Here is a 26,077-nt window from a genome sequence, read left to right as displayed (position 1 = left end):
TTGCGAGCAGTTCTGGCTATAAAATAACCCAGTGACGTGGTCAATGACGCTTCTGTATTAATTATACACACCCTTAAAACGCCCGTTTTGACCTTTAAGCACGCCTGCGTTCGGATCTCCACTCCCCGTTTTCAAGCACCTTCCCCTGTTACCACCCACATACGCCTCATTCTGTCACTCAAAATAGCAGACATTCGCTATTTAGCGAACAAAGGATTTTCGGCCGCACTGACTGGTTCGCGCATGCGTATTACGATCCGTACGCATGCGCAGTTGGGCAAACATCGCTCGGAGCGAACGAGCGGCCGCTTACGAGCGGCTCTGAATCAGGCCCAAAATCCACACAGATAAAGAAAGAGTTGTCTTTTCTTGATGCACAGTTAGTATTAAAATGTAACTTTTATTAGTATTTTAAAATATTATGCATATTTTTACAGTCTGTGAAATATTAAAAGAAAGAAGAATGTGATCAAAGAATTAAGGTGCATACACACAACGATTTTTTGAACGATTATCATTAAACGATATCGTTTAACGATAATCGTTTGTAAAAGTCGTTCACTTTCTGAGTCGAACGATTTTCGTTCATGCACGTTCACATTTGTAGTTTGTAGTTCAGTCAGACTTGTCAACTCAACGATTTTCAGTAAGGGAATATGCAAAAATCGTTTGTAGTTCTAAAAAATCGTTCATTACATTTAAATGAACATAGTAAATGAGCAACGTTGGTAAACGATTTTAGTTCATTTTTTTTAAGGGAGAAAATCGTTTACTAAAATTGTTCATTAACTAAATCGTTGTGTGTGTATGCAGCTTTAGAGATGGTGTATTAAAATTATTAATACGACCAATACAAGTCTGTATCTATTTTCCATGAACATTTATATTTATTTATATATATATATATATATTTATATTGTGATAGGATCACTGGTAAAGTGGTCTGTGACAGGGACATTTATCCCAGATTCCTGTCCTATGTGTTTAAAATCCCCAGAAGAAAGTCTGCAGTGTAGCAGGCTTGAGTTTCGGCTTTTTGAAAAGCCGGTTTGGGACCTGGGGGTTCTGGGTGAGAGGAGAGGGAGGGCTCCACCCACGGCCACTCCAGGTTTTGGTTCTCGCAGCCTGGTAACAGGCTTGTTAGTTTTTCACCTGAGAGTGGCCAATATAAGCCTAGTGTGTTTAGGGCTGATTGTCTCACCTGGGAGAGCAGACAGGGAGTTTGCTCAGAGACACTTGGATACCTAACTGTGAGTGTTGTGCTGTGCTTTTGTTGCTGGCGAGGGCATTGGGCCCTGCCAGGTTCTGGTAGTGAGGGAACTACCTGTGAAGTTAGTGCCCCGACAGGGCTAGGATGTATATTTATGTTTTCTTTATGTTATTTCTGAAACTGTACAATAAAGACTGGCGCCGACCAGCTTGTACTCGCATCCAGACTGGTGCGCTGCTTCCCTGCTGCTGTGTGTGTGTGTAAGGAAGGAGTCCCCTACCCAGGAGAGGGACCTCCTAATCTGACTGTGTCACAATATATATATTTCATTTTTTATATGTCAATTATTAATTAAATCCACTTGTTTCTTCCCATCAGTTGTTATTTATTCCGCAGTCAGATTGTATCAGTGTGTAATCGAAAATTCATAGACCGTTAGTAAACCTTAGATTTCCAGTTATACTGGATACATTTGTAATTCTTGTGCTTTTGACACAAAGAGGCAGATCGAACACAAACTATTTTGCAAATAGGACTATATTCCAGGGAGTCACACAACTCTCCTTTTTTCCATCACTATGTATACTAAATTGGTTATTCAATCACATCCACTCATATGTCCCATTTATAAGTGCGCAGAATCCATATACTCCATATACTAGTTGTATAAAATCAGAAAACGGCCTGCGGAGAACACTGATAAAGGATGCCCAGCTACTGGCAGCCATTTTGTGGTGACATTTTGGCCTACTTTGATACTCTGAGTAATTCCTGCTTTATTTAAACAACATTGGATAACTTCCAATAACTTGGATATCTTCCAATAAGGTCCTGTACAGCAACATCTTCAGACAAAATCTGAATAACATCTTCAGGTAAGGACTATGGGCCTGATTCAGAGCTGAACGCTCTGACCAGAGCGCTCGCTATGAATCAGGGCCCTCCTCCATGAAAATGGAGCGGTCTTCTGGCCGCTCGTATAGCTGTGGGTGACCACCCACAGCATATGCGAGCGGCCAAAAAGATGGTCGCGATGGTCAAGACCATCGCGACCATCGGACTTGCGACGGAGACCCTGCGGTAGGGTCTCCCTGCCACAAGCCCTGGAGTGATTTTGGCTCAGAGCCAAAATCACTCCCACTGACATCACTAGTGATGTCAGTGGGGCCGGCTTCAGACGGTAGGCGTTCCCATGGGGGGCGTACTGTCAATCAACATCGACAGCACGCCCCCTTTGGTGCGAGACCTGGAGCGATGGAGAGCCCGTCGCTCCCCGGGTCTTGCCCATGCGCACGACGGAGCTCCCTCCGTCGTGCGCATGCGCAGTGGGGAACATTGACCAGCTTGCGAGCGTCATGATGCTCGCGAGCGCGTCTGAATGACCCCCTCTATAACAAATTTTGGCCTGTCACCCTTACCCCTTCCGACACTTCCCTACATTTTATCTGCAGTTTTTAAATTTGAAAAAATGGATAAAGCTAATTATTTATCTGATATGATAGTGTATGACTTAGCATCTTCTAAAACAATCTACTGAAAGGGTTGTGTCACCGCTGTGATAGAAGCACTGGAAAAGTTTGGAATGGCTACTATGTGTTTCCTAGATTCCTGTCCTATGTGTTTTAAAACCCCCAGGAGAAGTCTGTTTGGAAAACAGACTAGAATTGTCGGCTTTGGTGAAAAGCCGGAATGGGTCCTGGGGGTGTGGATGTGAGGAGAGGGGGGGCTCCATACACAGGCCACTCCGGGTGTTGGGCCTTTCAGCCTGGTAGCCGGCTCATTAGGGCTTGCACCTGGAAATGGCTGATATAAGCTGGGTTTAGTTGTGGCTGAGTGTCTCACACCTGGGAGAGCAGGCCCGCAGGCTAGCTTGCTCTGAGACACTGTTTGACACAAACTGTAAGTACTGTGGACGTGAACTTATTTAGTCTCCTGATAGTGAGGGAACCTACAGTCCAGTTAGAGCCCAAACGGGCTAGGATTTTGTTTGTGTTTTGTTTTATTGGGGAGGAGGGGGGGCAATGTTGTTTTTTTTTCTGGCCCAGGACACCAAAAATTCTATTTACGGCTCTGAATAGCGTTATGTTTGTGTTTTTTTTTTGTTTTTTTTTAATGTGATAAGCTTAACTCATAATTTGACAATGCATTGCAGTCACCATGCCAGGCAATGGGGATGCAGCGCTAAGTGTCATTACGGGAACCGTTGGAGATATTCATGATTTTTCTGCAGTAAACTTGTGAGTAAATTGCACAAAACAGTAGCCATAATGCCTCCTTGTCACCTGTGCTGTGACTGTGATGGGCCCAGGGAGATGGGGGTGGTGTGTGGAGAGTCCAGTCTGGAGAATCCTCTGCTTTTCTAAGTGGGGACAGTGACCCGGACATACAGTGAGGCTCAACTCCACTATGGATTCTCGATACATCCCTGGCCCATATAGCTTATCTGCATAGAACCCATCATTCCTTGTATGGCTCCTATATAGTCCCATTATATATATATCACCACATACTCCCACAAACCATATAGTCCCATAATATTGCCGTATAGTCCCATAATATCATCATATACTTCCACATACATACTGCTGGGCACACAGTGTATAAAAGCACACATTTTAAAAATACAGTGATCAATAAAATATATAAATGCATTTTAAAAAGTCTGTGCAGCACCGAGCTGGCACACCAGCTCCCGAGCTGCAGTGCTGCAGAATGTAAAGACTATTGCAGGGCACAGGCTCAGTGCAGGTGTTTTAGCATATAATGTATTTAAAATGTGACTATATGTATTTTAAATGTATAATTTAAAGTAAAAGACACTTGCCTTCCATGCAACCTCATGCCTGATAGTGGTATGCGTCAGTGCATAGGAAGCTGGCCCATGCAGCCAGCTAATTGTTTTCAGGGAGCTTGAAAAAGCTTCCCCTCCGTGGCCAGGAAACCCTGCCTGGGGAACCTTGGGTGCCCACCTCTGGAGCTCAGATTCAGGCTAGAGACGGCAGGCTTGGTCCCTTAGCAGATGCCTGGAAGTATGTTTTGGAGGGAACAATTTTTTTCATACGAGACGTGACTGAGCCTGGGCGTCACCGTGCCCTGCGGATGGGCTCAGGCACAGGGGAGTAACCACTCCCCACTGTCCATAGGGGGCAATGTTAAAGGTGAGCATGCCATGGACATGCAAGGCGCATGCACTTAATTTGATTGGATAAAAACCAAAGGGCGGACTTACCCCCTGTGGTAATGTGTATTGGAGTGACATAAAAGAAGGCCTCCGAGCCTGGTTTGGTGTGTATCTTTTTGAATATCAAGAAGGATTGTACTGTTGTGAAATATCTGTATGCTGACCCCCCCCTTAAGCTGAGAGGAAGAGTATTATTTACGACTATTTGAGCAATAAACATCTTCCCTTTACCAATAACTACATCTATATCCTGCGACAACAGAATTGTGCCAAACGCTATTCCGTTCTCCGGCTGTCCTGGATTGAGCCCAGTGTCTCCAAGCTCCAGCCCTCTGCCAACTACCATGCAGGGCATGCATAGGGGGAGGGGCCCTAGATTGCACACCCTAAGCACAATGTGAGGTGCTACTTGCTGAGACTTGTAGTGCTGCAAGCAAAAATAAAGACAAATGCAAGTGCACACTCTAGCTATACTGAACCTAATAATAGTACTGCTAAGTTGCATCAAAGAGGTTCTTAACATAATAATGGCCATAATGATGGGCCTGCCTACCGCATCCAGGTGACCTCTATCAGGCAGGTCCCTAACACTCCTATGGAACAAATACAGGGCACAGAACCCCCCAGGCTAACCCAGCAGAACCGCCCCATGGCATCACACTAATGTGAGGGTTAAGGAATAATAAAGAAGAAAGCCTATGTGTTAAGTCCTACATAAGTAGGGCCTGGTTCATTGCGAGGGATCAGTGAGTATCAGCCGACACCATTCAGGAGGTGTGGCCGCAGCGTGTCTTCACATACACAGTAGCTTATGGTTCCAGGGCCGTTGGAAGGACCTGGTGGTGGCAGCGAAGTTCCACGGCGCAGTGGGCGGGGTCAGTAACAGGCGGTAATACCACCATATATTCCCATAACACCATATAGTCCCATAATGTAACCATATAATACCGTATACTCCCATAATATAACCACATACTCCCATAATACAATACAGTATTCAGTGGGAACCGCATCATCGGCCATCCCAACCTCCCACCTCACTCTGGAAGTGGGCTGCTGCAGGTAGGCATCAGGGAGATTCAGGAGTCTTCCAGATGTGACCGGAGAGAAGGCAGGTATGTCACATGCTCACGTTCAGGACTGTGTGTAGCTGGGCGCCATCTAGTCCAAGGACTGAGCAGTACAGGGAGTCACCTGGATGTATCAGTCTGGAGGTCATCCAGGGTTCTGGCAACACAATTGTATTTATTACAGCATATGGGCTGCGATTCTTCTGTGGGTCACTGTCAGTCTCTGTGGCCCCGTGCGGGTCACTGTCAGTCTCTGTGGCCCCGTGCGGGTCACTGTCAGTCTCTGTGGCCCCGTGCGGGTCACTGTCAGTCTCTGTGGCCCCGTGCGGGTCACTGTCAGTCTCTGTGGCCACGCCCCCTTGAGAGAAAAAAAAAACACTTGTGGCTCTGATCCCCTCAGCCCATTGCAAAGACATGGGGGAGGCGCGATCAGTGTGATTGCTCCCCCCCACAGGCATCAGCCGTGATCAGTCTTCCACTGCATCACAGCACACGCTGTGTGTGCTGGGCTGCTGTGAGCAAAGGGTGGGGGGGGACGGCACCGGGCCCCTCTAGGAAGCCCGGTAAATAGTACCCGCTCCGCCCCCACTCAGCGCCCCGGGGCACAGTGAATGATGTGTGTGTTGCTCATACTTACAGCAGCTGGCCTTCCCCAAGTCCCAGTACTGCCAGCAGTCTCTCTCTGCAGTCTGCATTTCAAAAGAGCCGTGTGCCGAGGCACTGTCTCAAGACGGCTGAGTCACGTGGCTCAACTCATTTCAATGTATCGCTTTGCCCATCGCTACTGTATATAGCTTCCTGTATTTTATATCAGTCTCTAGATGTCAGTCTGTGCTGGTAGGTGATTTAGTTGATTATAGTTAGATACAATGATTTTTCATATATTTCATTACACCTTTAAATCATGTCCCATTAAACCACGCCTGCAGTTTTTTTGCCATGTCCATTTTGCCATGATATGCAATGGCATTTCATTTGCCCCTCAGACTAAAAGGTGCCAGCCGTGTGTGTGTGTGGTGTGTCACTGTCTGCCTCTGTTGCACGTGAGGGTCACTGTCGGTGTTGTGCATGCAGCAGCAGTGAGTATATACTCGTATGTTTGCACTTGCAGAGTATAGTATACAATCTAGTTCTCAGATAATTCTCACTTTAAAGATGCAAATATGAAAAAAACAAACCTTTTGTCTGCTCTGGGCAATGTGGGCAGCCTTTAGTCTTATCCATACTGGTGGAGGTGCTGCCTTCTACAGTTGCTGACCCCAAATATTACAGCACAATGCTCTGACTTACAAAAACACTATGATGAGTGTGATTTGTTTTCAGCAAGCTTACCATTGCATTTATCTCTAATGCATCTAGAAGGTGAAAACCACCCAGTACACCTCCTGTGTCACAGCCTGAGGCAGGGGACATATATGGGCAGGCCCAGGACAGATGGCCGGCACTGTGCATGTACTAATCAGAAGGCAGGCTGTGTTATTCTCAGCAATGTGTGGCAGCAGGAGGAGCTCACCTCATGCACCTGCCAGTGATAAGACTGAGAGGCAGCAGAGAGCTGGGAGTGGCAGCTGAGAGTGAAAGGCTCAGGCAGCCTGATAACTGCCTACAATAGCACGACCAGAATAGGCGTGTCAATGTAGGAGGCTGTAGGCATGGCTGAGAGACAAGTGCAAAAGAGTAGTGGCTGAATCTTTCAGCCTGGGGGTTTCTACATAATAAGCAAAATTGTATTACTGCAATCTGGTGGCTGAATCGCATTACTTGGCACAGCACCAATCTGCAATAGCTTTAAAGATCATATAATCCAGGGGGTGCTTTTCACATGTAATGCCCAAGTGTTCATAAGGCAATGGTGTATATGTATTATTGCTGTAGTGCAGAGGTGGTGTATGTATTATTGCAGTAGTTTGGGGATGGTATTATTGCTGTAGTGCAGAGGTGGTAGATGTATTATTGCTGTATGGTATATGTATTATTGCTGTAGTGCAGAGGTGGTATATTTATTATTGCTGTATGGTATATGTATTGCTGTAGTGTAGAGGTGGTATATGTATTATTGCTGTATGGTATATGTATTATTGCTGTAGTGCAGAGGTGGTATATTTATTATTGCTGTATGGTATATGTATTGCTGTAGTGCAGAGGTGGTATATGTAGTATTGCTGTAGTGCAGAGGTGGTATATGTATTATTGCTGTATGGTATATGTATTATTGCTGTAGTGCAGAGGTGGTATATTTATTATTGCTGTATGGTATATGTATTGCTGTAGTGTAGAGGTGGTATATGTATTATTGCTGTATGGTATATGTATTATTGCTGTAGTGCAGAGGTGGTATATGTATTATTGCTGTAGTGCAGAGGTGGTATATTTATTATTGCTGTATGGTATATGTATTATTGCTGTAGTGTAGAGGTGGTATATTTATTATTGCTGTATGGTATATGTAGTATTGCTATAGTGCAGAGGTGGTATATGTAGTATTGCTGTAGTTTGGGGATGGTGATGGTATTATTGCTGTAGTGCAGAGGTGGTATATGTAGTATTGCTGTAGTTTGGGGATGGTATTATTGCTGTAGTGCAGAGGTGGTATATGTAGTATTGCTGTAGTTTGGGGATGGTATTGCTGTAGTGCAGAGGTGGTATATGTAGTATTGCTGTAGTTTGGGGATGGTATTATTGCTGTAGTGCAGAGGTGGTATATGTAGTATTGCTGTAGTGCAGGGGTGGTATATGTAGTATTGCTGTAGTGCAGAGATGGTACATGTATTATTGCTGTAGTTTGGGGATGGTATTATTGCTGTAGTGCAGGGGTGGTATATGTATTATTGCTGTAGTGTAGAGGTGGTATATGTAGTATTGCTGTAGTTTGGGGATGGTATTGCTGTAGTGCAGAGGTGGTATATGTATTATTGCTGTAGTTTGAGGATGGTATTATTGCTGTAGTGCAGGGGTGGTATATGTAGTATTACTGTAGTGCAGAGGTGGTATATGTATTATTGCTGTAGTTTGGGGATGGTATTATTGCTGTAGTGCAGAGGTGGTATATGTAGTATTGCTGTAGTGCATAGATGGTATATGTATTTTTGCTGTAGTTTGGGGATGGTGATGGTATTATTACTGTAGTGCAGAGGTGGTATATGTATTATTGCTGTTGTTTGGGGATGGTAGTATTGCTGTAGTGCAGAGGTGGTATATTTATTATTGCTGTAGTTTGGGGATGGTATTATTGCTGTTGTGCAGAGGTGGTATATTTATTATTGCTGTAGTTTGGGGATGGTATTATTGCTGTAGTGCAGGGGTGGCATATGTAGTATTGCTGTAGTGCAGAGGTGAAATATGTATTATTGCTGTAGTGCAGAAGTGGTATATGTATTATTGCTGTAGTGCAGAGGTGGTATATGTAGTATTACTGTAGTGCAGAGATGGTACGTGTATTATTGCTGTAGTTTGGGGATGGTATTATTGCTGTAGTGCAGAGGTGGTATATGTAGTATTGCTGTAGTTTGGGGATGGTATTATTGCTGTAGTGCAGAGGTGGTATATGTATTATTGCTGTAGTTTGAGGATTGTATTATTGCTGTAGTGCAGGGGTGGTATATGTATTATTGCTGTAGTGCAGAGGTGGTATATGTATTCCTGTAGTGCAGAGGTGGTATATTTATTATTGCTGTAGTGTAGAGGTGGTATATGTATTATTGCTGTAGTTTGGGCATGGTATTATTGCTGTAGTGCAGAGGTGGTATATGTATTATTGCTGTAGTGCAGTTGTGGTATATGTAGTATTGCTGTAGTGCAGAGATGGTACGTGTATTATTGCTGTAGTTTGGGGATGGTATTATTGCTATAGTGCAGAGGTGGTATATTTATTATTGCTGTATGGTATATGTATTGCTGTAGTGCAGAGGTGGTATATGTAGTATTGCTGTAGTGCAGAGGTGGTATATGTATTATTGCTGTATGGTATATGTATTATTGCTGTAGTGCAGAGGTGGTATATTTATTATTGCTGTATGGTATATGTATTATTGCTGTAGGGTAGAGGTGGTATATATATATTATTGCTGTAGTGCAGAGGTGGTATATTTATTATTGCTGTAGTGTAGAGGTGGTATATGTATTATTGCTGTAGTGCAGAGGTGGTATATGTAGTATTGCTGTAGTTTGGGGATGGTATTATTGCTATAGTGCAGGGGTGGTATATGTATTATTGCTGTAGTGCAGAGGTGGTATATGTAGTATTGCTGTAGTGCAGAGGTGGTATATGTATAATTGCTGTAGTGCAGAGGTGGTATATCTATTATTGCTGTAGTGCAGGGGATGGTATTATTGCTGTAGTGCAGAGGTGGTATATGGTATTGCTGTAGTGCAGGGGTGGTATATGTAGTATTACTGTAGTGCCGAGATGGTACGTGTATTATTGCTGTAGTTTGGGGATGGTATTATTGCTGTAGTGCAGAGGTGGTATATGTAGTATTGCTGTAGTTTGGAGATGGTATTATTGCTGTAGTGCAGAGGTGGCATATGTATTATTGCTGTAGTTTGGGGATGGTATTATTGCTGTAGTGCAGGGGTGGCATATGTAGTATTGCTGTAGTGCAGAGGTGGAATATGTATTATTGCTGTAGTTTGGACATGGTATTATTGCTGAAGTGCAGAAGTGGTATATGTATTATTGCTGTAGTGCAGGGGATGGTATTATTGCTGTAGTGCAGGGGTGGTATATGTATTATTGCTGTTTGGGGATGGTATTATTTCTATAGTGCAGGGGTGGTATATGTATTATTGCTGTAGTGCAGGGGTGGTATATGTAGTATTTCTGTCGTTTGGGGATGGTATTATTGCTGTAGTGCAGAGGTGGCATATGTAGTATTGCTGTAGTGCAGAGGTGGTATATTTATTATTGCTGTATGGTATATGTATTATTGCAGTAGGGTAGAGGTGGTATATGTAGTATTGCTGTAGTTTGGGGATGGTATTATTGCTATAGTGCAGGGGTGGTATATGTATTATTGCTGTAGTGCAGAGGTGGTATATGTATTATTGCTGTAGTGTAGAGGTGGTATATGTAGTATTGCTGTATTGTATATGTATTATTGCTGTAGTGCAGTGGTGGTATATGTATTATTGCTGTAGTGTAGAGGTGGTATATTTATTATTGCTGTATGGTATATGTATTATTGCTGTAGTGCAGAGGTGGTATATGTATTATTGCTGTAGTGCAGAGATGGTATATGTAGTATTGCTGTAGTGCAGGGGTGGTATATGTAGTATTGCTGTAGTTTGGGGATGGTAGTATTGCTGTAGTACAGAGGTGGTATATGTATTATTGTTGTAGTTTGGGGATGGTATTATTGCTGTAGTGCAGAGGTGGTATATGTATTATTGCTGTAGTTTGGGGATGGTATTATTGCTGTAGTGCAGAGGTGGTATATGTAGTATTGCTTTAGTGCAGGGGTGGTATATGTAGTATTGCGGTAGTGCAGAGGTGGTATATTTATTATTGCTGTTTGGTATATGTATTATTGCTTTAGTGTGGAGGTGGTATATATATTGCTGTAGTGTAGAGGTGGTATATGTATTATTGCTGTAGGGTAGAGGTGGTATATATATTATTGCTGTAGTGCAGAAGTGGTATATTTATTATTGCTGTATGGTATATGTATTATTGCTGTAGTATAGAGGTGGTATATGTATTGCTGTAGTGCAGAGGTGGTATATTTATTATTGCTGTATGGTATATGTATTATTGCTGTAGTGTAGAGGTGGTATATGTATTATTGCTGTAGTGTAGAGGTGGTATATTTATTATTGCTGTATGGTATATGTATTATTGCTGTAGTGTAGAGGTGGTATATTTATTATTGCTGTATGGTATATGTAGTATTGCTGTAGTTTGGGGATGGTGATGGTATTATTGCTGTAGTGCAGGGGTGGTATATGTAGTATTGCTGTAGTGCAGAGGTGGTATATGTATTATTGCTGTAGTTTGGGGATGGTAGTATTGCTGTAGTGCAGAGGTGGTATATATATATTATTGCTGTAGTTTGGGGATGGTGATGGTATTATTGCTGTAGTGCAGAGGTGGTATATGTATTATTGCTGTAGTTTGGGGATGGTAGTATTGCTTTAGTGCAGAGGTGGTATATATTATTGCTGTAGTTTGGGGATGGTAGTATTGCTGTAGTGCAGGGGTGGTATATTTAGTATTGCTGTAGTGCAGGGGTGGTATATGTAGTATTGCTGTAGTTTGGGGATGGTAGTATTGCTGTAGTGCAGAGGTGATTTATGTATTTTTGTTGTAGTTTGGGGATGGTGATGGTATTATTGCTGTAGTGCAGAGGTGGTATATGTAGTATTGCTGTAGTGCAGAGATGGTATATGTATTATTGCTGTTGTGTAGAGGTGGTATATGTATTATTGCTGTATGGTATATGTATTGCTGTAGTGCAGAGGTGGTATATATATTATTGCTGTAGTGTAGAGGTGGTATATGTATTATTGCTGAAGTGCAAGGTGGAATATGTAGTATTGCTGTAGTTTGGGGATGGTATTATTGCTGTAGTGCAGAGGTGGTATATGTAGTATTGCTGTAGTGCAGAGGTGGTATATGTAGTATTGCTGTAGTGCAGATGTGCTATATGTATTATTGCTGTAGTGCAGAGGTGGTATATTTATTATTGCTGTATGGTATATGTATTATTGCTGTAGTGCAGAGATGGTATATGTAATATTGCTGTAGTGTAGAGGTGGTATATGTATTATTGCTGTAGTGCAGAGGTGGTATATTTATTATTGCTGTATGGTATATGTATTATTGCTGTAGTGCAGAGATGGTATATGTAGTATTGCTGTAGTGCAGAGGTGGTATATTTATTATTGCTGTAGTTTGGGGATGGTATTATTGCTGTAGTGCAGGGGTGGCATATGTAGTATTGCTGTAGTGCAGAGGTGAAATATGTATTATTGCTGTAGTTTGGGCATGGTATTATTGCTGTAGTGCAGAAGTGGTATATGTAGTATTACTGTAGTGCAGAGATGGTACGTGTATTATTGCTGTAGTTTGGGGATGGTATTATTGCTGTAGTGCAGAGGTGGTATATGTAGTATTGCTGTAGTTTGGGGATGGTATTATTGCTGTAGTGCAGAGGTGGTATATTTATTATTGCTGTATGGTATATGTATTATTGCTGTAGTGTAGAGGTGGTATATTTATTATTGCTGTAGTGTAGAGGTGGTATATGTATTATTGCTGTAGTTTGGGCATGGTATTATTGCTGTAGTGCAGAGGTGGTATATGTATTATTGCTGTAGTTTGGGGATGGTATTATTGCTATAGTGCAGAGGTGGTATATTTATTATTGCTGTATGGTATATGTATTGCTGTAGTTTAGAGGTGGTATATGTATCATTGCTGTAGTGTAGAGGTGGTATATATATTATTGCTGTATGGTATATGTATTATTGCTGTAGTGTAGAGGTGGTATATTTATTATTGCTGTATGGTATATGTATTATTGCTGTAGTGTAGAGGTGGTATATATATTATTGCTGTAGTGTAGAGGTGGTATATATATATTATTGCTGTAGTGTAGAGGTGGTATATATATATTATTGCTGTAGTGTAGAGGTGGTATATATATATTATTGCTGTAGTGTAGAGGTGGTATATATATTATTGCTGTAGTGTAGAGGTGGTATATGTATTATTGCTGTAGTTTGGGGATGGTATTATTGCTATAGTGCAGGGGTGGTATATGTATTATTGCAGAGGTGGTATATGTATTATTGCTGTAGTGTAGAGGTGGTATATGTATTTTTGCTGTAGTTCAGAGGTGGTATATGTATTATTGCTATAGTTTGGGGATGGTATTATTGCTGTAGTGCAGAGGTGGTATATGTAGTATTGGTGTAGTACAGAGGTGGTATATGTATTATTGCTGTAGTTTGGGGATGGTATTATTGCTGTAGTGCAGAGGTGGTATATGTAGTATTGCTGTAGTGCAGAGGTGGTATATGGTAGTGCAGGGGTGGTATATGTATTATTGCTGTTGTTTGGGGATGGTATTATTTCTATAGTGCAGGGGTGGTATATGTATTATTGCTGTATGGTTTATGTATTATTGCTGTAGTGCAGGGGTGGTATATGTAGTATTTCTGTCGTTTGGGGATGGTATTATTGCTGTAGTGCAGAGGTGGCATATGTAGTATTGCTGTAGTGCAGAGGTGGTATATTTATTATTGCTGTATTGTATATGTATTATTGCTGTAGTGCAGAGGTGGTATATGTATTATTGCTGTAGTGTAGAGGTGGTATATTTATTATTGCTGTATGGTATATGTATTATTGCTGTAGTGCAGAGGTGGTATATGGTATTGCTGTAGTGCAGGGGTGGTATCTGTAGTATTACTGTAGTGCCGAGATGGTACGTGTATTATTGCTGTAGTTTGGGGATGGTATTATTGCTGTAGTGCAGAGGTGGTATATGTAGTATTGCTGTAGTTTGGGGATGGTATTATTGCTGTAATGCAGAGGTGGTATATGTATTATTGCTGTAGTTTGGGGATGGTATTATTGCTGTAGAGCAGGGGTGGCATATGTAGTATTGCTGTAGTGCAGAGGAGGAATATGTATTATTGCTGTAGTTTGGGCATGGTATTATTGCTGTAGTGCAGAAGTGGTATATGTATTATTGCTGTAGTGCAGAGGATGGTATTATTGCTGTAGTGCAGGGGTGGTATATGTATTATTGCTGTTGTTTGGGGATGGTATTATTTCTATAGTGCAGGGGTGGTATATGTATTATTGCTGTATGGTTTATGTATTATTGCTGTAGTGCAGAGGTGGCATATGTAGTATTGCTGTAGTGCAGAGGTGGTATATTTATTATTGCTGTATTGTATATGTATTATTGCTGTAGTGCAGAGGTGGTATATGTATTATTGCTGTAGTGCAGAGATGGTATATGTAGTGTTGCTGTAGTGCAGGGGTGGTATATGTAGTATTGCTGTAGTTTGGGGATGGTAGTATTGCTGTAGTGCAGAGGTGGTATATGTGTTATTGTTGTAGTTTGGGGATGGTATTATTGCTGTAGTGCAGAGGTGGTATATGTATTATTGTTGTAGTTTGGGGATGGTTTTATTGCTGTAGTGCAGAGGTGGTATATGTATTATTGCCGTAGTTTGGGGATGGTATTATTGCTGTAGTGCAGAGGTGGTATATGTAGTATTGCTGTAGTTTGGGGATGTTATTATTGCTGTAGTGCAGGGGTGGTATATGTAGTATTGGTGTAGTACAGAGGTTGTATATGTATTATTGCTGTAGTTTGGGGATGGTATTATTGCTGTAGTGCAGAGGTGGTATATGTATTATTGCTGTAGTGCAGAGGTGGTATATGTATTATTGCTGTAGTGCAGAGATGGTATATTTATTATTGCTGTAGTGCAGGGGTGGTATATGTAGTATTGCTGTAGTGCAGAGGTGGTATATTTATTATTGCTGTATGGTATATGTATTATTACTGTAGTGTAGAGGTGGTATATATGTTATTGCTGTTGTGTAGAGGTGGTATATGTATTATTGCTGTAGTGCAGAGGTGGTATATTTATTATTGCTGTATGGTTTATGTATTGCTGTAGTATAGAGGTGGTATATGTATTATTGCTGTAGTGCAGAGGTGGTATATTTATTATTGCTGTATGGTATATGTATTATTGCTGTAGTGTAGAGGTGGTATATGTATTATTGCTGTAGTGTAGAGGTGGTATATTTATTATTGCTGTAGTTTGGGGATGGTGATGGTATTATTGCTGTAGTGCAGGGGTGGTATATGTAGTATTGCTCTAGTGCAGAGATGGTATATGTATTATTGCTGTAGTTTGGGGATGGTAGTATTGCTGTAGTGCAGAGGTGGTATATGTAGTATTGCTTTAGTGCAGAGATGGTATATGTATTATTGCTGTAGTGTAGAGGTGGTGTATGTAGTTTTGCTGTAGTGCAGAGGTGGTATATTTATTATTGCTGTATGGTATATGTATTATTGCTGTAGTGTAGAGGTGGTGTATATATATTGCTGTAGTGCAGAGGTGGTATATTTATTGCTGTAGTGCAGAGGTGGTGTATGTATTATTGCTGTAGTTTGGGGATGGTATTATTGCTGTAGTGCAGAGGTGGTATATGTAGTATTGGTGTAGTACAGAGGTGGTATATGTATTATTGCTGTTGTGCAGAGGTGGTATATGTATTATTGCTGTAGTTTGGGGATGGTATTATTGCTGTAGTGCAGAGGTGGTATATGTATTATTGCTGTAGTTTGGGGATGGTATTATTGCTGTAGTGCAGAGGTGGTATATGTATTATTGCTGTAGTTTAGGGATGGTATTATTGCTGTAGTGCAGAGGTGGTATATGTAGTATTGGTGTAGTACAGAGGTGGTATATGTAGTATTGCTGTAGTTTGGGGATGGTATTATTGCTATAGTGCAGCGGTGGTATATGTTTTATTGCTGTAGTGTAGAGGTGGTATATATATTATTGCTGTAGTGTAGAGGTGGTATATGTATTATTGCTGTAGTGCAGGGGTGGTATATGTATTATTGCTGTAGTTTGGGCATGGTATTATTGCTGTAGTGCAGAAGTGGTATATGTATTATTGCTGTAGTGCAGGGGATGGTATTATTGCTGTAGTGCATGGGTGGTATATGTAGTATTGCTTTAGTGCAGAGGTGGTATATGTATTATTGCTGTAGAGCAGAGGTGGTTTATTTATTATTGCTGTTTGGTATATGTATTATTGCTGTAGTGTGGAGGTGGTATATATATTGCTGTAGTGTAGAGGTGGTATATGTATTATTGCTGTAGTGCAGAGGTGGTATATTTATTATTGCTGTATGGTATATGTATTATTGCTGTAGTGTAGAGGTGGTATATTTATTATTGCTGTATGGTATATGTAGTATTGCTGTAGTGTAGAGGTGGTATATTTATTATTTCTGTATGGTATATGTAGTATTGCTGTAGTTTGGGGATGGTGATGGTATTATTGCTGTAGTGCAGGGGTGGTATATGTAGTATTGCTGTAGTTTGGGGATGGTGATGGTATTATTGCTGTTGTGCAGAGGAGGAATATGTATTATTGCTGTAGTTTGGGCATGGTATTATTGCTGTAGTGCAGAAGTGGTATATGTATTATTGCTGTAGTGCAGAGGATGGTATTATTGCTGTAGTGCAGGGGTGGTATATGTATTATTGCTGTTGTTTGGGGATGGTATTATTTCTATAGTGCAGGGGTGGTATATGTATTATTGCTGTATGGTTTATGTATTATTGCTGTTGTGCAGGGGTGGTATATGTAGTATTTCTGTCGTTTGGGGATGGTATTATTGCTGTAGTGCAGAGGTGGCATATGTAGTATTGCTGTAGTGCAGAGGTGGTATATGTAGTGTTGCTGTAGTGCAGGGGTGGTATATGTAGTATTGCTGTAGTTTGGGGATGGTAGTATTGCTGTAGTGCAGAGGTGGTATATGTATTATTGTTGTAGTTTGGGGATGGTATTATTGCTGTAGTGCAGAGGTGGTATATGTATTATTGTTGTAGTTTGGGGATGGTTTTATTGCTGTAGTGCAGAGGTGGTATATGTATTATTGCCGTAGTTTGGGGATGGTATTATTGCTGTAGTGCAGAGGTGGTATATGTAGTATTGCTGTAGTTTGTGGATGTTATTATTGCTGTAGTGCAGGGATGGTATATGTAGTATTGGTGTAGTACAGAGGTTGTATATGTATTATTGCTGTAGTTTGGGGATGGTATTATTGCTGTAGTGCAGAGGTGGTATATGTATTATTGCTGTAGTGCAGAGGTGGTATATGTATTATTGCTGTAGTGCAGAGATGGTATATATGTTATTGCTGTAGTGTAGAGGTGGTATATGTAGTATTGCTGTAGTGCAGAGGTGGTATATTTATTATTGCTGTATGGTATATGTATTATTACTGTAGTGTAGAGGTGGTATATGTATTATTGCTGTAGTATAGAGGTGGTATATGTATTATTGCTGTAGTGCAGAGGTGGTATATTTATTATTGCTGTATGGTATATGTATTATTGCTGTAGTGTAGAGGTGGTATATGTATTATTGCTGTAGTGTAGAGGTGGTATATTTATTATTGCTGTTTGGTATATGTAGTATTGCTGTAGTTTGGGGATGGTGATGGTATTATTGCTGTAGTGCATGGGTGGTATATGTAGTATTGCTTTAGTGCAGAGGTGGTATATGTATTATTGCTGTAGTGCAGAGGTGGTTTATTTATTATTGCTGTTTGGTATATGTATTATTGCTGTAGTGTGGAGGTGGTATATATATTGCTGTAGTGTAGAGGTGGTATATGTATTATTGCTGTAGTGCAGAGGTGGTATATTTATTATTGCTGTATGGTATATGTATTATTGCTGTAGTGTAGAGGTGGTATATGTATTATTGCTGTATGGTATATGTAGTATTGCTGTAGTTTGGGGATGGTGATGGTATTATTGCTGTAGTGCAGGGGTGGTATATGTAGTATTGCTGTAGTTTGGGGATGGTGATGGTATTATTGCTGTAGTGCAGAGGTGGTATATGTAGTATTTCTGTCGTTTGGGGATGATAGTATTGCTGTAGTGCAGAGGTGGTATATGTATTATTGCTGTAGTGTAGAGGTGGTATATTTATTATTGCTGTATGGTATATGTATTATTGCTGTAGTGCAGAGGTGGTATATGGTATTGCTGTAGTGCAGGGGTGGTATATGTAGTATTACTGTAGTGCCGAGATGGTACGTGTATTATTGCTGTAGTTTGGGGATGGTATTATTGCTGTAGTGCAGAGGTGGTATATGTAGTATTGCTGTAGTTTGGGGATGGTATTATTGCTGTAGTGCAGAGGTGGTATATGTATTATTGCTGTAGTTTGGGGATGGTATTATTGCTGTAGAGCAGGGGTGGCATATGTAGTATTGCTGTAGTGCAGAGGAGGAATATGTATTATTGCTGTAGTGCAGAGATGGTATATTTATTATTGCAGTAGTGTAGAGGTGGTATATGTAGTATTGCTGTAGTGCAGAGGTGGTATATTTATTATTGCTGTATGGTTTATGTATTTTTGCTGTAGTATAGAGGTGTTTTATGTATTATTGCTGTAGTGCAGAGGTGGTATATTTATTATTGCTGTATGGTATATGTATTATTGCTGTAGTGCAGAGGATGGTATTATTGCTGTAGTGCAGGGGTGGTATATGTATTATTGCTGTTTGGGGATGGTATTATTTCTATAGTGCAGGGGTGGTATATGTATTATTGCTGTATGGTTTATGTATTATTGCTGTTGTGCAGGGGTGGTATATGTATTATTTCTATCGTTTGGGGATGGTATTATTGCTGTAGTGCAGAGGTGGTATATGTATTATTGCTGTAGTGTAGAGGTGGTATATTTATTATTGCTGTATGGTATATGTATTATTACTGTAGTGCAGAGGTGGTATATGTAGTATTGCTGTAGTGCAGAGGTGGTATATGTATTATTGTTGTAGTTTGGGGATGGTATTATTGCTGTAGTGCAGAGGTGGTATATGTATTATTGTTGTAGTTTGGGGATGGTTTTATTGCTGTAGTGCAGAGGTGGTATATGTATTATTGCCGTAGTTTGGGGATGGTATTATTGCTGTAGTGCAGAGGTGGTATATGTAGTATTGCTGTAGTTTGGGGATGTTATTATTGCTGTAGTGCAGGGGTGGTATATGTAGTATTGGTGTAGTACAGAGGTTGTATATGTATTATTGCTGTAGTGCAGAGATGGTATATTTATTATTGCAGTAGTGTAGAGGTGGTATATGTAGTATTGCTGTAGTGCAGAGGTGGTATATTTATTATTGCTGTATGGTTTATGTATTTTTGCTGTAGTATAGAGGTGGTATATGTATTATTGCTGTAGTGCAGAGGTGGTATATTTATTATTGCTGTATGGTATATGTATTATTGCTGTAGTGTAGAGGTGGTATATGTATTATTGCTGTAGTGTAGAGGTGGTATATTTATTATTGCTGTAGTTTGGGGATGGTGATGGTATTATTGCTGTAGTGCAGGGGTGGTATATGTAGTATTGCTCTAGTGCAGAGGTGGTATATGTATTATTGCTGTAGTTTGGGGATGGTAGTATTGCTTTAGTGCAGAGGTGGTATATATTATTGCTGTAGTTTGCGGATGGTAGTATTGCTGTAGTGCAGAGATGGTATATGTATTATTGCTGTAGTTTGGGGATGGTAGTATTGCTGTAGTGCAGGGGTGGTATATGTAGTATTGCTGTAGTGCAGGGGTGGTATATGTAGTATTGCTGTAGTTTGGGGATGATAGTATTGCTGTAGTGCAGAGGTGGTATATGTAGTATTGCTGTAGTGCAGAGATGGTATATGTATTATTGCTGTAGTGTAGAGGTGGTGTATATATATTATTGCTGTAGTGCAGAGGTGGTATATTTATTATTGCTGTAGTGCAGAGGTGGTATATGTATTATTGCTGTAGTTTGGGGATGGTATTATTGCTGTAGTGCAGAGGTGGTATATGTAGTATTGGTGTAGTACAGAGGTGGTATATGTATTATTGCTGTTGTGCAGAGGTGGTATATGTATTATTGCTGTAGTTTGGGGATGGTATTATTGCTGTAGTGCAGAGGTGGTTTATGTATTATTGCTGTAGTTTAGGGATGGTATTATTGCTGTAGTGCAGAGGTGGTATATGTAGTATTGGTGTAGTACAGAGGTGGTATATGTAGTATTGCTGTAGTTTGGGGATGGTATTATTGCTATAGTGCAGGGGTGGTATATGTTTTATTGCTGTAGTGTAGAGGTGGTATATGTATTATTGCTGTAGTGCAGGGGTGGTATATGTATTATTGCTGTAGTTTGGGGATGGTATTATTACTGTAGTGCAGGGGTGGCATATGTAGTATTGCTGTAGTGCAGAGATGGAATATGTATTATTGCTGTAGTTTGGGCATGGTATTATTGCTGTAGTGCAGAAGTGGTATATGTATTATTGCTGTAGTGCAGGGGATGGTATTATTGCTGTAGTGCATGGGTGGTATATGTAGTATTGCTTTAGTGCAGAGGTGGTATATGTATTATTGCTGTAGTGCAGAGGTGGTTTATTTATTATTGCTGTTTGGTATATGTATTATTGCTGTAGTGTGGAGGTGGTATATATATTGCTGTAGTGTAGAGGTGGTATATGTATTATTGCTGTAGTGCAGAGGTGGTATATTTATTATTGCTGTATGGTATATGTATTATTGCTGTAGTGTAGAGGTGGTATATGTATTATTGCTGTAGTGTAGAGGTGGTATATTTATTATTGCTGTATGGTATATGTAGTATTGCTGTAGTTTGGGGATGGTGATGGTATTATTGCTGTAGTGCAGGGGTGGTATATGTAGTATTACTGTAGTTTGGGGATGGTGATGGTATTATTGCTGTAGTGCAGGGGTGGTATATGTATTATTGCTGTAGTGCAGAGGTGGTATATGTAGTATTGCTGTTGTTTGGGGATGGTAGTATTGCTTTAGTGCAGAGGTGGTATATATTATTGCTGTAGTTTGGGGATGGTAGTATTTCTGTAGTGCAGAGGTGATATATGTATTTTTGTTGTAGTTTGGGGATGGTGATGGTAGTATTGCTGTAGTGCAGAGGTGGTTTATGTATTATTGCTGTAGTTTGGTGATGGTATTATTGCTGTAGTGCAGAGGTGGTATATTTATTATTGCTGTAGTTTGGGGATGGTATTATTGCTGTAGTGTAGAGGTGGTATATGTGTTGCTGTAGTGCAGAGGTGGTATATTTATTATTGCTGTAGTGCTGAGGTGGTATATGTATTATTGCTGTAGTGCTGAGGTGGTATATGTAGTATTGCTGTTGTGCAGAGGTGGTATATGTAGTATTGCTGTAGTTTGGGGATGGTATTATTGTTGTAGTGCAGGGGTGGTATATGTATTATTGCTGTAGTGCAGAGGTGGTATATTTATTATTGCTGTATGGTATATGTATTATTGCTGTAGTGCAGAGGTGGTATATTTATTATTGCTGTAGTGTAGAGGTGGTATATGTATTATTGCTGTAGTTTGGGCATGGTATTATTGCTGTAGTGCAGAGGTGGTATATGTATTATTGCTGTAGTTTGGGGATGGTATTATTGCTGTAGTGCAGTTGTGGTATATGTAGTATTGCTGTAGTGCAGAGATGGTACGTGTGTTATTGCTGTCGTTTGGGGATGGTATTATTGCTGTAGTGCAGAGGTGGTATATTTATTATTGCTGTATGGTATATGTATTGCTGTAGTTTAGAGGTGGTATATGTATCATTGCTGTAGTGCAGAGGTGGTATATATATTATTGCTGTATGGTATATGTATTATTGCTGTAGTGTAGAGGTGGTATATATATTGCTGTAGTGTAGAGGTTGTATATGTATTATTGCTGTAGTGCAGAGGTGGTATATGTAGTATTGCTGTAGTTTGGGGATGGTATTATTGCTATAGTGCAGGGGTGGTATATGTATTGATGTAGTGCAGAGGTGGTATATGTATTATTGCTGTAGTGTAGAGGTGGTATAAGTAGTATTGCTGTAGTGCAGAGGTGGTATATGTATTATTGCTGTAGTGCAGAGGTGGTATATTTATTATTGCTGTATGGTATATGTATTATTGCTGTAGTGTAGAGGTGGTATATGTATTATTGCTGTAGTGTAGAGGTGGTATATTTATTATTGCTGTAGTTTGGGGATGGGGATGGTATTATTGCTGTAGTGCAGAGGTGGTATATGTATTATTGCTGTAGTTTGGGGATGGTAGTATTGCTTTAGTGCAGAGGTGGTATATATTATTGCTGTAGTTTGCGGATGGTAGTATTGCTGTAGTGCAGAGATGGTATATGTATTATTGCTGTAGTTTGGGGATGGTAGTATTGCTGTAGTGCAGGGGTGGTATATGTAGTATTGCTGTAGTGCAGGGGTGGTATATGTAGTATTGCTGTAGTTTGGGGATGATAGTATTGCTGTAGTGCAGAGATGGTATATGTATTATTGCTGTAGTGTAGAGGTGGTGTATGTAGTATTGCTGTAGTGCAGAGGTGGTATATTTATTATTGCTGTATGGTATATGTATTATTGCTGTAGTGTAGAGGTGGTGTATATATATTATTGCTGTAGTGCAGAGGAGGTATATTTATTATTGCTGTAGTGTAGAGGTGGTATATGTATTATTGCTGTAGTTTGGGGATGGTATTATTGCTGTAGTGCAGAGGTGGTATATGTAGTATTGGTGTAGTACAGAGGTGGTATATGTATTATTGCTGTTGTGCAGAGGTGGTATATGTATTATTGCTGTATTTTGGGGATGGTATTATTGCTGTAGTGCAGAGGTGGTATATGTATTATTGCTGTAGTTTGGGGATGGTATTATTGCTGTAGTGCAGAGGTGGTATATGTATTATTGCTGTAGTTTGGGGATGGTATTATTGCTGTAGTGCAGAGGTGGTTTATGTAGTATTGCTGTAGTTTGGGGATGGTATTATTGCTGTAGTGCAGAGGTGGTATATGTAGTATTGCTTTAGTGCAGAGGTGGTTTATGTATTATTGCTGTAGTGCAGAGGTGGTATATTTATTATTGCTGTATGGTATATGTATTATTGCTGTAGTATAGAGGTGGTATATGTATTATTGCTGTAGTGCAGAGGTGGTATATTTATTATTGCTGTATGGTATATGTATTATTGCTGTAGTGCAGTGGTGGTATATGTATTATTGCTGTAGTGTAGAGGTGGTTTTTTATTATTGCTGTATGGTATATGTATTATTGCTGTAGTGCAGAGATGGTATATGTTGTATTGCTGTAGTGCAGAGGTGGTATATGTAGTATTGCTGTAGTTTGGGGATGGTGATGGTATTATTGCTGTAGTGCAGGGGTGGTATATGTAGTATTGCTGTAGTGCAGAGGTGGTATATGTATTATTGCTGTAGTTTGGGGATGGTAGTATTGCTTTAGTGCAGAGGTGGTATATATTATTGCTGTAGTTTGGGGATGGTAGTATTGCTGTAGTGCAGCGGTTGTATATTTAGTATTGCTGTAGTGCAGGGGTGGTATATGTAGTATTGCTGTAGTTTGGGGATGGTAGTATTGCTGTAGTGCAGAGGTGGTATATTTATTATTGCTGTATGGTATATGTATTATTGCTGTAGTGTAGAGGTGGTATATGTATTATTGCTGTAGTGTAGAGATGGTATATTTATTATTGCTGTATGGTATATGTATTATTGCTGTAGTGTAGAGGTGGTATATGTATTATTGCTGTAGTGCAGGGGTGGTATATTTAGTATTGCTGTAGTGCAGGGGTGGTATGTAGTATTGCTGTAGTTTGGGGATGGTATTATTGCTGTAGTGCAGAGGTGGTATATGTAGTATTGCTGTAGTTTGGGGATGGTTATGGTATTATTGCTATAGTGCAGAGGTGGTATATGTAGTATTGCTGTAGTGCAGAGATGTTATATGTATTGCTGTAGTGCAGAGTTGGTATATGTATTATTGCTGTTGTGTAGAGGTGGTATATGTATTATTGCTGTATGGTATATGTGTTATTGCTGTAGTGCAGAGATGGTATATGTAGTATTGCTGTAGTGCAGAGATGGTATATTTATTATTGCTGTATGGTATATGTATTGCTGTAGTGCAGAGGTGGTATATATATATTATTGCTGTAGTGTAGAGGTGGTATATGTAGTATTGCTGTAGTGCAGAGGTGGTATATGTAGTATTGCTGTAGTGCAGAGGTGGAATATGTATTATTGCTGTAGTTTGGGCATGGTATTATTGCTGTAGTTCAGAAGTGGTATATGTATTATTGCTGTAGTGCAGGGGATGGTATTGTTGCTGTAGTGCAGAGGTGGTATATGTAGTATTGCTGTAGTTTGGGGATGGTATTATTGCTGTAGTGCAGAGGTGGTATATGTATTATTGCTGTAGTTTGGGGATGGTATTATTGCTATAGTACAGGGGTGGTATATGTATTATTGCTGTAGTGTAGAGGTGGTATATGTATTATTGCTGTATGGTATATGTATTGCTGTAGTGTAGAGGTGGTATATATATTATTGCTGTAGTGTAGAGGTGGTATATTTATTATTGCTGTAGTGCAGAGGTGGTATTTTTATTATTGCTCTATGGTATATGTATTATTGCTGTAGTGTAGAGGTGGTATATGTATTATTGCTGTAGTGTAGAGGTGGTATATTTTTTATTGCTGTAGTGTAGAGGTGGTATATTTATTATTGCTGTATGGTATATGTATTATTGCTGTAGTGCAGAGGTGGTATATGTAGTATTGCTGTAGTGCAGAGGTGGTATATGTATTATTGCTGTTGTTTGGGGATGGTATTGCTGTAGTGCAGGGGCGGTATGTAGTATTGCTGTAGTTTGGGGATGGTATTATTGCTGTAGTGCAGAGGTGGTATATGTAGTTTTGCTGTAGTGTAGAGGTGGTATATTTATAATTGCTGTATGGTATATGTATTATTGCTGTAGTGTAGAGATGGTATATTTATTATTGCTGTATGGTATATGTATTACTGTAGTGCAGAGGTGGTATATGTAGTTTTGCTGTAGTTTTGGGATGGTGATGGTATTATTGCTGTAGTGCAGAGGTGGTATATGTATTGTTGTAGTTTGGGGATGGTATTATTGCTGTAGTGCAGAGGTGGTATATGTAGTATTGCTGTAGTTTGGGGATGGTATTATTGCTGTAGTGCAGAGGTGGTATATGTAGTTTTGCTGTAGTTTGGGGATGGTATTATTGCTGTAGTTTGGGGATGGTATTATTGCTGTAGTGCAGAGGTGGAATATGTATTATTGCTGTAGTTTGGGGATGGTATTATTGCTGTAGGGCAGAGGTGGTATATGTAGTATGGCTGTAGTGTAGAGGTGGAATATGTATTATTGCTGTAGTTTGGGGATGGTATTATTGCTGTAGTGCAGAGGTGGTATATGTAGTATTGCTGTAGTTTGGGGATGGTATTATTGCTGTAGTGCAGGGGTGGTATATGTAGTATTGGTGTAGTACAGAGGTGGTATATGTATTATTGCTGTAGTTTGGGGATGGTATTATTGCTGTTGTGTAGAGGTGGTATATGTATTATTGCTGTAGTGCAGAGATGGTTTATTAATTATTGCTGTAGTGTAGAGGTGGTATATGTATTATTGCTGTAGTGTAGAGGTGGTATATGTATTATTGCTGTAGTGTAGAGATGGTATATTTATTATTGCTGTATGGTATATGTATTATTACTGTAGTGCAGAGGTGGTATATGTAGTTTTGCTTTAGTTTTGGGATGGTGATGGTCTTATTGCTGTAGTGCAGGGGTGGTATATGTAGTATTGCTCTAGTGCCGAGGTGGTATATGTATTATTGCTGTAGTTTGGGGATGGTAGTATTGCTTTAGTGCAGAGGTGGTATATATTATTGCTGTAGTTTGCGGATGGTAGTATTGCTTTAGTGCAGTGGTGGTATATTTATTATTGCTGTAGTTTGGGGATGGTATTATTGCTGTT

The 26,077-nt window shown here is 40.2% G+C and overlaps 1 long non-coding RNA gene across 1 annotated transcript in view; it reads left to right on the top strand.

Annotated features, from left to right (window-relative positions):
• Window positions 1–3,054: 3,054 nt before the first annotated feature.
• Window positions 3,055–26,077, top strand: part of LOC148478346 (uncharacterized) — a 67,376-nt gene continuing 44,353 nt past the window's right edge. Inside the window, exon 1 of the long non-coding RNA XR_015872403.1 lies at window positions 3,055–3,109. This is a non-coding gene — a long non-coding RNA (uncharacterized LOC148478346). The remainder of the gene's footprint in view (window positions 3,110–26,077) is intronic.

The sequence above is a fragment of the Taudactylus pleione genome, unplaced genomic scaffold (assembly GCF_031769625.1).
Source record: "Taudactylus pleione unplaced genomic scaffold, aTauple2 ptg000660l, whole genome shotgun sequence".
In the NCBI taxonomy this organism is placed as follows: domain Eukaryota; kingdom Metazoa; phylum Chordata; class Amphibia; order Anura; family Myobatrachidae; genus Taudactylus; species Taudactylus pleione.
The sequence above is the reverse complement of the archived record's forward strand: the minus strand, read 5'-3'. Positions and strand labels throughout refer to the sequence as shown.